This window comes from Sphaerodactylus townsendi, linkage group LG08 (genome assembly GCF_021028975.2).
Source record: "Sphaerodactylus townsendi isolate TG3544 linkage group LG08, MPM_Stown_v2.3, whole genome shotgun sequence".
Classification (NCBI taxonomy): Eukaryota; Metazoa; Chordata; class Lepidosauria; order Squamata; family Sphaerodactylidae; genus Sphaerodactylus; species Sphaerodactylus townsendi.
In genome coordinates this window covers 113,618,754-113,629,731 of record NC_059432.1, presented here as the reverse complement: position 1 = coordinate 113,629,731, position 10,978 = coordinate 113,618,754, and positions in this window count along the sequence as shown.

Sequence of the window (10,978 nt, the reverse complement as noted above, 5' to 3'; positions counted from 1 at the left end):
TGTGGCAAGCCCTGCCTTCTGCGGAAGCCATTTTGTGGCCGGCCCTGCCTTCTGCGGAAGCCATTTTGTGACTGCGCCCACAACACTGCATCAGAATTCCAAAGGTGCCTGCAGGCTTAAAAAAGGTTGGAGAGCCCTGTTCTAATAATTTCATTTATATTGCAAGCTACCTTGAGTTTTGCTGGGGGAAAAGACGGCTAATGCTTGTTTTAGGCTGAATTTTGTATTGCAAAAGCCTCAAGGCAGGGAATTTTCTTCCGGTGCTCTGTAAAGCAACATGCCCATGGATAGCAATGTACACATAAATGGAACAGATAGTTGGCGCTTTGCTAAGCTACAGCTCCTGGTCACTCGCCAAGCTGACAGTCTTGCAGAGTTTTATTTCAGTCTTGATTCCGGCAAGTTGCTGGCGAGTGGAAAGCAACTCCTTCCCCCGTAGGATTTTGCATTTACTTGAGGCCTCATTAAAACAGGGCTAAAACATGCCAAGTAGTTATGAGTGCCACAAAGGGTCTGGCATGCTGTGGAGCTATTTTGCATGGGCAAGAGCCAGGTTTGGAGAGAAGGGATTTGTCTTGTGAGCGTTGTGTTTACAGCAGGCCTCAATACCACACCCTCCTTATGAAAAAAGGAAATTTTAATCTAGTATTCAGAAGCCTGGATTTTTCCAAAGCATGCGTCAGGTCAGTGGTTTGAATCTGGCAAGTGAAAAAGTTTCAGAACTTGAAGAGACTGATAACAATCTGGAATTCATGTGGACACACAAGTTCCCCTTCTTGGCTTTCAGCCGTCCCTGCCTGGTAGGCAGACGAGAGTTCTTCGGTTTTGTGTCACAGAGAAAAAGTCACCTCAAGGCGGTGTTCTTGGCCCGGCCCTTTTCTTGAAGTTCAGCGTGACCCCGCCATAAAAATATGGAAGGAGTCAAATTCTCCATTGGTCTCGCTGTGTGTTTCCGAAATTCGGGTGGGATTCGCTCTTGCGAAAAACCCGGGCTGGTCGAAAACTGAAACGCCAGCAACCTCACGCCAGTTGCTCCGACCCGGGGGACACAAAACGAGAGGTTTTCGCTTTCTTAGATGCTCTGATGATGCTCTGATGATTTTACAAGGCATTTTCCTCAGCCTCTTCTGGCAGCTGGCTGTCAGTCAAAAGAAGCAAAACATCTCTCAAGTTCTGCAAAGAAGCATGGCCTGGAGGCTGGAAAAAGTCCTCTGTTCTGGCCTGTTCTGGTGCAGTGGTTAAGAGAGGTTCTCCAGTTTGGAGAACCGGGTTTGCTTCCCCACTCCTCCACATGGGTGGCAGCCTCTAATGAGGTGTTCAATTCTCCACTCCTCCACATGAAGTGGGTGACCTTGGACCAGTCATAGTTCTGTCCAAACTCTCTCAGTCCCACCTACCTCACAAGGTGTATGTTTTTTGGGAGGTGAAGGGAAGGTGATTGTAAACCACTTAATGGTTGATTCCCCACTGCAGAGTCGACTAGATTCGACCCGGTTCCCTGAAAAGGAGCTGACCTAGGTCGACTCCATTGTTACTCCCCACAGCAGCCGAGTTCGTCCCACCAGAGCGGAGCTCAGAGGGCGGGATCACCTCAGCGCCTCTTCTGCTCTTTGTTCCCGATTGGCTGTCGTGTTACCATGGGAACATGAATGTGCGTCCGTTGTTTTTTTTTTACATAACGGCAACATAGCCATAAATCAGTGCTCTATGTAGCTAAAAGCAGCGTGCAAACGTGGGCTGTTTATATGTATGGCCATCGCTTCATATACAAGAAGGATTTTTTTTTAAAGGGCGCGCTTTTCCCCACTGCAAGTCTTTCGTTCTGAGCATGCCCAAAACACTGAACTGTGATTGGCTGACCGAAGGGAACAGTTCCTTGATGATTCCCCACTTTTCTGGCTTTGACCTGAGTTCGACCTAGGTTCGCTGAAAGAGGTGTACCTCCCTGATGGAGTCGGAATTCAACAGTTTGAGGGGGTGAAGCTGGGACGGAACCATGTCGAACTCAGTGGCTGTGAGGAATATCTAAGTCAAACCTAGGTTGAACCTAGGTCAAACCTGCCAGTGGGGAATTGACCACAGACCACTTACAGCGGAGAAAAGTAGGGCAATGAAAACCAACTCTTCTTCTTCTTAGCCCTGGAACATGTGGACGGATTCCATAATGTGTTTTCAACATGGGAGGGCAAAGAGAAGGAACATCCCTGAACATGCAGATTTCTTTTTCCACATTTGTAAATACAGTTTACCTTCATGAGTACCTCCTTTAAAGAAACTGACCTCTGGCTGAATGGATGCATCAGGATGGGCAATTGACCAGACAAGAGAATGCATTACATTGGTCAATTCCGTACTTGCGTTATCGACCTAAGTTCGAGCTGCGTTCGACCTAAGTGCTCTGCACAATCACTGGGATCGATGTGGTTTTGTACCAGCTTTGGCCCGTGTAATGGTCAAATTTCCAACTCCAGTTGGGAACGACTACTTTTTCAGGGAACCACGCTCAAACTCAGCTCGATTCCAGTAAAGTGCAGAATCTCTGGTGCCAGGAGTCCCCCATTCAGCCAATCACAGCTGAGTGTTTCGGGCATGCGTACAGCTGGCCAATCAAAAAACGCCACCTTCATCCCTCCATTCCTGTGGCAGTTTGTTTTATAACGTGTGTGGGGATAGACGGAACATGGCCGTAGAACAGTAGCCAATCGGAACAGAGTGGCAAAGAGGCACAGGATGATCCCGCCCTCCGAGCTGGGATCAAGCTGGTTGCAGTGGGGAACAACAATGGCTTCGACCTAGGTTAGTACCCTTCTCAGGGAACTGGGTCAAACCTATTTTACTCGTGTGCAGAATCGCCCATTGTTGCAAATGGATTGGTTCCAGGGCAACGCCTGCTCCAGGCTCCCCCCCATGGCCCACTTACCTTAGCCGGCGGGAGCCTGGTGGGGCCAGGCTGAGGGGCACCCGGTGGCAGCACAGCCAGGCTGCTTCTTTGGCCTGCAGAGAGTCAGCTAGCTGAAGGAGCAGCCTGGTGGGGCGTGGCCGAGGGGAGGGATGTGAGGGCAATTCTCTGCCCCCCATGTGACCAGCTGGTATGCACCAGGGGACATGTAACCCCACGTGTCCCCTTGAGCGCTCCGCCTCTGCCTTGTTGTGGGTGGTGGGCAGATTCTCTGAGCGTTTGACAGGGTACAAAGTCCCCCAAGCACGTTTTCCCCCCGTGGCAGCGAGTATGGCCCCCACATAGATCTACAGCAACACGTTCCTTATTGCCCGGCCATTGCAGGGCGGTCCCGTTTCCTTGTGGGGGGGGGGGTGTTTGATTCTGCAGGGTTCGTCTCCTGTTCATTTCCTCCCCACTTCCTCAAGCACTGTGCCCAGCAACTCTGGCAAGCAGCAACCTGTCTTGTTACACAAGGTCCCTCACAGCAATGGGAGGCACGGGTTGGCATTTCAGTGACCTTAGAGAGCCAAGAAAACAAAGGAAGAGAAGAGAAAAATCTCTCACAAGCAGCTGGAGAGGGAAGAGACAACCCAAGAGCCACCCGCCTTTTTGAAGAAAGACTCTTGTAAGGATGCCCAGTGCGAGGAGTAACAGGGTGACATTCGGCCGCCCGAGCAAGGCAGGGACGGGCATAACCATTCGGCAAGGGATTTGTTTTTCTTCTTAGGAACCAACTTAACTGGCAATTCACCGAGTATGAGCAGAATGCTTGAGGCTCTTGTACCCAACGTGCAGTGGTGGGATCCAAAAGTTTTAGTAACAGGTTCCCATAGTGGTGGCGTAGCGCCAATGGGGCTGGGCGGGGGGGCATGGCGAGTGGCGAGGAGCGCATTCCGGGGGCAGGGCATTGCTGGGCAGGGCTGTGGCAAGGACGCAGCCGCTGCACCAGTCCTTGGGCGGGAAACGAATGCACGCAGGCGCAGGCTGCCACGCACGCCGGTGCACCTCCTGCTAGACTGCTTCAAGTTCTGCGCGCTACTGCTGAGAGGAGGGGCGTCACTAAGGCCAAAATCACGTGGCAAAATCACCCATTAGTAATCCCCTCTCGGCACACACGAATAATTAGTAACCTACTCTCGGGAACCTGTGAGAACCTGCTGGATCCCACCTCTGCCCACGGGTCCCTGGCTTACCGTTCCTGAGTTACTTGCTTTTCCCCTCATCCACAAAAACCTCCTCAAAGAACTCAAAAAGGCTGGGGAGGCGGGACTTTCCTTTGCACAAGCCATGCTGATTTCCCCCTGGCTGCTTTTATTCCTCATTGCTGAATAATTCTTAACAATTGTCTCTGGTTCTCTCGGCCAGCATGGTTTGTTCGGCCTATTATGCACAGAACGCTTACCTCAGGGCTGTGTAGTGGGGCTGTAGCGTGGTCTGCTTGCATTTCTCTGTTTACACGTGAAGAGCCGTTTACTGCCTGCTCTGCAGCTTGCTTGAAAACTTCAAGGACCTCTGCTTTTCCTGGTTCTCTTAACTCTGTCCATCAACTCCCTCTTAAAGGCACAGATCTCATCATATCCAGTAGTTGCAAGAGTTCTGGCTTTGTTAAAGCCCTATAAATTGCAGTTATATCGATATAGTAGACCGTTCCAAAAATACCACCAGCACCCAAAAAAAGAAAGAGGCAAAGCAATTCCCTGGACCATACTGCTGCTGCTGCTGCTGCCGCTGGAGGAGAGAGAGGCTTGTTTGAAAGGGTCAGCCCACCATTTGTAATTCCCCGCCCCCAGCCTGTTGTTAACAGCAATGTTCTGGCAGTGAGAGCATGAGGGAAATGGCTGATCCACAATTTGGAGGTTTTCAAATGCAATAAAAGACAGTGATTTTGCAGCATTTCTGCGTTCGTAGCAATATATCAATACACCAATACAATAAATAACAAAAATTGAAGTAATAACAAATATGAAATGGGGAAGAGGAAGGGTGTGGGAGGGGCTAAGGTGGGCCAAGGGAAGGTGCTCAGGGGAAATCTGTGCTTGCTGGGAAATCTCCCCTGCTCTGGTGGCGAAGAAAATTAAAGTTGGGCTTAAGGCAGAGTTGCTTGGCATGAGGAGAATCAAAATTGAAAGCACAGCTCAGGGAAATATATCCGCACAGGAAATCTTTCTGTGACAGACATTTGCCTCTGCCATGCAGCTGGTACTTTGGGCACAATGAGTCTTGGTTAGGAGCAGCATGGTGTAGTGGTTAGGAACAGCAGAATCTAATCCAGAGAATCGGGTGTGAATCCCCACTTCTCCACATTAGTGGCAGACTCTAATCTAGAGAAGCAGGTTTGTTTCCCTGCTCCTCCACGTGAAGCCTGCTGGGTGACCTTGGGCCTGTCACAGTTCTCTCAGAACTCTCTCAGCCCTACCCACATCACAAGGTGTCTGTTGTGGGGAGAGGATGGAAAAGGAGCTTATAAGCCACCTTGAGTCTCCTTACAGGAGAGAAAGGTGGGATATAAATCCAAACTACTCCTCCTCCTCCTTCTTCTCCTTCTTCTCCTTCTCCTTCTTCTCCTTCTTCTTCTTCTTCTGTCTCTCTTAAGCATGCATTTTTTTAGAAGGAGCAATGGATTCAAGGTACAGGAAAAGAGATTCCATGTAAACATCAGGAAAAACTTCCTGACAGTCAGGGCTATTCCACAGTGGATTACAGGGCCTCGGAGTGTGGTAGAGTCTCCTTCTTTGGAGGTTTGTAAAGAGAGGCTGGATGGCCACCTGTCAGGAGTGCTTTGATTGTGTGTTCCTGCAGGGCAGGGGATTGGACTGGATGGCTCTGGGGGTCTCTTCAAACTCTATGATTCTATGATTCCAGGGAGAAGCGTTGGCCACCGTGCCCTGTTTGTAGGTCTTCTGAGAGCATCTGGTTGGCTCCTGTGAGAAGATGAAGCTTTGATCCAGCCAGGCAATTCTTCTGTCTTTCTTTGAACTTGACTCATTTCAGACCACACCTCTTATTAAAGATTTGGCAGCCTGATAATCCTGCGGCTGTCGCTCTTCCTTGCTCTGAAGGAATGCAAATATCCTGACGCCGATGACCCTAGCAAGGTAGGTTTGAAGTGAGGAGGACAGATGCGTAAACAAAAGCAAGCTACCCAAATAAAGTGTTATGGATGTTAAATTCCCACCCACCCACCCACCCGCCCCCCGGAAACTGTTCCTCCATCTCTGACTTCTTTCTGCTAATCCTCTGCTGTCTTTCCTCTGGGATTTGCGTGATCCTAAATTTATCTTATTGCAGTATTTTTATCTTGGGCAGAGGGTGTGAATGAATTCTAAGAACGCTTCTCCGTCAGCGTGACTTGACGTTCACAATTCAGATTTCTCTTTTTATTTTAGATGCCCGTGCCCCTTCAGATCAGCCTCTTAGGAAAATGGCGATGAGCGACCCAAAATGATCAGGGATCTGGAGCAACTGCCCGATGGGGATCCATTAGAACCAGAGGTGGGATCCAGCAGGTTCTCCCAGGTTCCCGAGAGTAGGTTACTCATTATTTGCGTGTGCCGAGAGGGGGTTACTAACGGGTGATTTTGCCACATGATTTTTGCCTTAGTTACGCCCCTCCTCTCAGCAGTAGCGCGCAGAACTTGAAGCAGTCTAGCAGGAGGTGCACCGGCGTGCGTGGCAGCCTGCGCTTGCGTGCATTCGTTTCCCGCCCAAGGACCGGCGCAGCGGCTGCGTCCTTGCCACAGCCCCGCCCAGGAGTGCCCCGCCCCTGGAATGCCCAGCCACGCCCCCGTCGTGCACCGCCCAGCCCCATTGGCGCTACGCCACTGCTTGAATCCCACCACCATGGGAACCTGTTACTAAAATTGTTGGATCCCACCACTGATTATAACACTTGGGGCAGGGGCAGGGAGACACAAGAGAGGTCTGCAAAATTGTGGCTGGTGTGAAGCTTCTGTCCTTCTCCCATACTCCTAGAACCCAGAGTCGTCCAGGAATGACCCAGGAGAAACACAAGGCAGTATTTCTCTGCGCAGCTCATTGTTAAATTATGGAATTTGTTGCCACGGGATGTGGTGATTACTGCCAATTCTTGCATGCGTGTAAAGTGCTGTCATGTTGTAGCTGTGGCGTTGGCGTGGCGTAGTGGTTAAGACCGGCGGACTCTCATCTGGTGAACTGGGTTTGTTTCCCCACTCCTCAACATGAAGCCTGCTGGTTGACCTTTGGGCCCGTCACCGTTTTCTTCCGATTCTCTCAGCCTCGCCAAACCTCAAACCAGCTCCTTGAAGTGGGGAGGGCAAGTTATCAAATCTAATAAACGAAAATAAACCTGTTCTTATCAACTCATGGTTTTAGTGCCGAATTTTCTCTCTCTTGCAGTTTCTTATAAATCTTCTGCTGTGAGCCCTTCGGGGATAGGGCAGGATATAAATCCAACAAAACAAACAAACAAATAAAATCATGAAATTTTGAAAACTTGAATATTAATGCTCTGTTAGTGTTTTAATGTGGTTTATCTCCAGACTGTGATTTTTGCCTGTGTGCCGTCCTGAGAACCTTGTGATATGAGGTATTCGGCAAATGAACTAAGAAATTGCTCGATGATCCACATTCAGTCGTTGAGCGGACGGGGTGACTTTGGCCGAGCCCTTCACCTTCATCCTGACTTACCCCACAGGGCTGTTGTAAGGATATACTGGTGTGCTCAGAAGACATCATGTGTCCCATTCGGGGCTCCTGGGAGTCAGGGTGAGACCAAAATATTTTTCAACAGTCTCTCCTGTTAACTGTGGTGCTGAATTTCTCTTGCAGAAAAAAAAGAAGGAAAGGAAAAGAAAAGAAAAGAAAAGAAAAGAAAAGAAAGAGGAAGGAAGGAAGGAAGGAAGGAAGGAAGGAAGGAAGGAAGGAAGGACATTGCCACTCCAGTCCAGGACACTGTTTTGACCATGTGATTGCTGCCTACCAGAATCAGGCCCTCTTGTGTTGATGCTCATATTCCTACAGGTCATTTGAGGTCACAGGTAACGTGAGCCCCTGTGTATTCCAGCTGGCCATCCGTCTTTCTTGAATGTAAACACAGCCCACCTGTCGCAAGTATGCGTGCCGCTCTCGTTCTCGCGCCAAGACTTCATAGCATCGCATGCATTCGCAGAACTCTTCTACTTCTCCCCATGTGCCCCCCACCCCCCACCCTCCTTCCGCCCCTCCATCTCTGGTCCCGCATCTGTTCCAGGCACAGCTGCAGCCGGGCTATTCTGCCCATCTGACCCTCCCTCGCGAGTTCGAAATACACGCTGCTTTTTTAATTTCTTCACCTGCCAGCTGTCGGTGTTGTGTCTGGGTCATCCAGTGGGGGGCTGGGGGGTCCATGGAAACTCATCCAAACACCCAGTTTGGGTAGAAACAAACCAAACACAACCAATAAATACTCTCCAGCCCCTGAGCTCCTTGTCCCTTAAACAGCTGTTCCCACAAACCCAAGAGACGTGCAGGATCGGTCTCAAAGCAGGAGACCAAAGTCCGGGTGATGGGCGGGTCAGATACCCGGCTTCTTCCTGGTTATCAGTTCAGACCCTTCGGGGCATGAGCCTCCCCAAGAGAGGGAAATGCTCATCACCCCCTTCCCTCCCACCGATCCTGTGCATGGATGTAGACAGCACGTAGGGTGTACACAGAGGTGGGATCCAGCAGGTTCTCACAGGTTCCCGAGAGTAGGTTACTAATTTTTTGTGTGTGCCGAGAGGGGGTTACTAATGGGTGATTTTGCCATGTGATTTTTGCCTTCGTTACGCCCCTCCTCTCCGCAGTAGCGCGCAGAACTTGAAGCAGTCTAGCAGGAGGTGCACCGGCGTGCGTGGCAGCCTGCTCCTGCGTGCATTCATTTCCCGCCCAAGGACCGGCGCAGCGGCTGCGTCCTTGCCACAGCCCCGCCCCCGGAATGCCTGGCCACGCCCCCGTTGTGCCCCGCCCAGCCCCATTGGTGCTACACCACAATTTGAATCCCACCACCATGGGAACCTGTTACTAAAATTTTTGGATCCCACCACTGGGTGTACATGGGAGACCAAGAGAACTCAAAGGGTCAAACAAAGTGTTTGAATGGAATACGTAGGGAAGAGATCAGAATGGACCATGATAACTCTGCTCATAACAGCGGGGGCTTCTTTGGGGGCTAACTTGCAATTGGGAAGAATCAGCAACTGCCCATTGTGACTCCCTGTTTTATGGAACGGCCTGCCGAGGAGGTCAGGAAACGAGACACAACCGAATCGTTCAACAGGGTTTTTCTGCACAAGTAATAGGGTTGCACTGGGGGGGTGGGGGGGAAGAGTTCATAGACTTACTTGGATAATGTGATTAGGGGCTGTGATCTTTACTTCTGAGTATAGCTTCTTGTATGTGGGATGCCATTACGTAATTTCTGTGCTGCTTAATGTGTCAAGTTAATACTTATGCTACGCTTATGAGAGCCAGGGTGGTGTAGTGGTTAAGAGCAGGTGGACCTTAATCTGGAGAACCGGGTTTGATTCCCCATTCCTCCACCTCCGTGGCAGAGACCTATCCAGTGAACGAGATGTGCTTCCACACTCCTACATTCCTGCTGGGTGACCTTGGGCCAGTCACAGTTCATTCAAGAACTCTCTCAGCCTCTCTCATTCAAGAACTCTCTCCTTACAGGAGAGAATGGTGGGGTGTAAATCCAAACTACTACTACTACTACTACTACTACTACTACTACTACTACTACTACTACTACTACTACTACTACTACTACTCGTTCTTCTTCTTCTTCTTCTTTTTCTTCTTTTTCTTCTTCTTCTTCTTCTTTTTCTTTTTCTTTTTCTTCTTCTTCTTTTTCTTCTTCTTCTTCTTCTTCTTCTTCTTCTTTTTCTTCTTCTTCTTTTTCTTCTTCTTCTTCTTCTTCTTCTTCTTCTTCTTCTTCTTCTTCTTCTTCTTCTTCTTCTTCTTCTTCTTCTTCTTCTTCTTCTTCTTCTTCTTCTTCTTCTTCTTCTTCACGGGGCTCCTTCAGTGATCTTGGGCATGTCGCCCTTTTCCAACCCAACACAGCACGCAGGGTTGTTGTGAAGACTTACCGCACTAATCGGCCATGCACACTCCCCTGCGTGGTAGAGCTGGTCGTCACTGGCGGGGCAGCTGCTTGGCGTGCGGCAGGTTCATTTCCTGGCATCTCCAGTTAAAAGGACGAGGCAGCTGCTGATGAGAACGACTCTTTTCCGCCCGAGACTCTGGAGAGCGGCTGCCAGTCTGAGCAGGCAATGCTGATCTTGATGGATCGATAGTCTGACTCGTTTCATGTTTACTCCTTGAGGAAGGTAAAAATAGACACATTCTCTTCCTCCTCCATTTGCAAATGTGTCTCATTCTGACAGAAAGACTTCCAAGAATTTCCATTTTTTTATTCTTCATTTTTTGCTGCTTGATGTGCTATGCAGTGGCGTAGCGCCAAGGGGACAAAGGGTGCGCAACGCACCGGGCACGCACCGGTGCAGGGGCAAGATGGGGGCATTGTATGGCATTCTGGGGCAGTGGCAGGTGGGGGCATAGTAGGGGCTTAGGGCGCATGTGTGCCTCGGGCGCAATTCCCCCTCACTCTGGCCCAGGTGCCATGGCTCTTAGGTGGGGTTTCCAGGCCAAGGGCAGTATATCTGGGTGCAGCTGATGGTGAGTGCAAGTCACGGAAGGCCCTCAACTTTGTGCCCTGTTTGTGGGCATTTGGGCAACTGTTAGACGAGGATGTTCAACTGAACAGCTCCTGGCTCTGATCCAGAAGGTCTCCTCTTGTGAAGAATATTTACTCTCCTGTAGGTCATTATTACAAAATCTCCCTTCTGCCTTGCAAGCACATTTTCGCACTGTGAACATAATATGGAGAGAGAGCAGCTGAGGTGGATGCTTTAGCAACCGAAGTCCTGCTGCAAGCTAATCAGATATCCTGGAATTCAATATTCAAATCCCAGAAACTTGGGCCAAAGTTTCTCAGCCTTGCAAGGCAGCCACGATCTTGCCAAGAATTTAGAA